The following is a 2,344-nucleotide window of genomic DNA, read 5'->3' on the forward strand; positions in this document are numbered from 1 at the left end:
CGGGGTTTAGCTGAGGGAGGTTCGCTCCCGAGAGATAAAGGTAGCCCTGCTCGCAGCTCCTGTGCCCGGGAGGCGGCACTTGCCGCCTTTTTCACGTGGCTGGTGATGCAACTGGGCGTTAAACTGCTTTCGTGCCAACCTCTGGAAAGGCCGGTTCCGAGCCTTCCAAAACACACCGAAATGCGACCTTCGTCGCCTCCCCCGCACCGCTTTGTCCCGGGCCCCTTCCCGCCCCCTGCACGCAGCCCCTCCCGCCGCGGCACAGCGTCCCGGGGAAGGAACCTGCGGCCCACGCTGCGCTCCGCCCTGTGGGCCGAAGCGGCCGGACCTCTCGCGTGAAAGGCGAGAAGCACCGCCGCCCCCGAGGTGTGGGGCCTTCTGCCGGCCTACAGATCGCTTCCATTGTGATTCATCCCATTCGGAGAAAGTGGCACCCTCCAATCCCCATTTGCCCCTTCCTCTGTCGTACAAGAACTGCCTCTGGCGGACATTAAAGCGCTGCCGATGAAACGCCTAAGAGAAACAAGGCGCTCCCACCGCCCGGCCGCTTCCTCCAGGACCTGAGGTCCTCGCTGCCCCCAGGCCCTGCGTGCCTTACAGCTGTAACTGTAACTGCAAGGTCCAGAGACAAGAACCAGGTGCAAAAAAGAAAAGTTTTACAATGAAATAATCACGCATGGGGAGCCCACTGTGGTCTTCTTGCACAATCTGCAAAAGAGCTCAGCGATTTCACTGCTGCTTGCAGGGATCACAGTCCCTCAGTGCTGTTAGGACAGCACCTGAAAAGCTGTTTTATTTTGTTTAAATGTAGGCTCGTGTGTATTTCGCAATACAAGTAACGTTAAAAAAAAAAAGTGGAAAAAAATTATTCAAAACATTTAATTCTCAGGTAATTAGATCAACTCGCCTGTCACGTTGCTGTTTCAGTGCTTATCTCGTAGTTATATGGTGTGCAGTATTGAAACAAATAAAGGACAAACTTCCACATTTGTACTACAATATGTACATACATATTCATCTACAGGATGTGCTGCTAAATTTCAAAAAAAGTGCTCTCTTGCCATGACTCATGGTAAGATAAAAAATTTTTTCAATACCATGGTATTGGAAATGTCCAGAATCGTGGAATAAAAACATCCATCAGCATTTGTGTGCATATGTCGAGTGTCAAGCAGCTTTGTGCATGCACAGGGAACTGTTTCTTTGTCCAGTGCCTGGACAAATATCAGAAACAAAATCTTTTCTCTTTCAGGGTGTGATGCTGGTAAAGTGTTAATCATACGTTAGGAAAAATAGGTCGTACAGATTCCAGTCTAATGACTGTGTCTTTGTATTTTTAAGGTTGCCAGAAAGAGGAAGAGGAAGGCTTTCATTATGCTAAGTCCAATTGCCTCCATTAAGCTGCCATGCTGGTGGGGTGTTGCTGCTGGCACTTGATGCATGAAACCATGTTGTTCTTTGCCAGTTGTACATATTACAGTATTTGACACCATGAAAATGCCAGACTAATTTGGGTACTGGCAGATTTCTCACTACAACAGCTAACACTTTAAACAGGAGGGGGGTTGGTATCTAGATAATTATCATCACTGTAAAAGAGATTCTTTATCTCTGTGCCTTTCTTTGTTTTCACACAACCATTTTTGAAACTTAATCGCTTATTATCTGCTACTGTTTAGTTGTTTTTTGGTTTTTGGGTTTTTTAAATATTTTAATTCACCTCTTCTTATGTCTACAGTTGGCTTGTTTATACTTGGAATGGCTTGAACATACAGCGTGTCTGTGCTGTTTGGCACAAGCATTCAGTCACTGAATGCTTTCACAACAGATTTTCCATTTCTGTTTCTACAATCCTGCCTTGTCAAAGTAAAAATACTTCACTATGCTCTTGCTTATGTTATAACTCACATTAAAATATTGTTACTACCAGATCTGGACTGTAAAAAAAAAAAACAAGAAAATGTCAGCCCCTTTTGATGTTTCTGATTATATACAGCCTAAATCTACTCAGCAAATTGTGATTTCCTTCTGTGCTCAAATTGCCTCTACAGCTAAAGAGATTAGATTAGATTAGATTCTGATTTGCAGGAACAATTTCAAGCTAGACTTTTGGATTGAATAACATTCTTATGCTGTAAGAAAGGCATTTAACTGTATCAGTTTTAAAGATTCTTATTTTTATATACACGAACATACTGAATATACAGTAATAAATACCTCAGGGAAACACCTGTGAAATGGGCTGTATTAAAGATTCAGATTTGCCTGCAGTAAATATATTTTTTTCCAGGAATTCGTGGCACAACTGTCATCATTATTCAGACTTCTCTACCTTTTTTTTTTT

General features: G+C 43.5%; 1 protein-coding gene across 2 annotated transcripts in view; it reads right to left on the reverse strand.

Moving 5' to 3' along the window:
• N4BP2 (NEDD4 binding protein 2) overlaps window positions 1–301 on the reverse strand; it is a 42,140-nt gene extending 41,839 nt beyond the window's left edge. For both annotated transcript variants that reach the window (XM_010710272.3, XM_010710271.3), the window contains exon 1: window positions 283–301. The gene's annotated coding sequence lies outside the window, so the exon portion shown is untranslated. The remainder of the gene's footprint in view (window positions 1–282) is intronic.
• Window positions 302–2,344: the final 2,043 nt, after the last annotated feature.

This window comes from Meleagris gallopavo, chromosome 4 (assembly GCF_000146605.3).
Source record: "Meleagris gallopavo isolate NT-WF06-2002-E0010 breed Aviagen turkey brand Nicholas breeding stock chromosome 4, Turkey_5.1, whole genome shotgun sequence".
In the NCBI taxonomy this organism is placed as follows: Eukaryota; Metazoa; Chordata; class Aves; order Galliformes; family Phasianidae; genus Meleagris; species Meleagris gallopavo.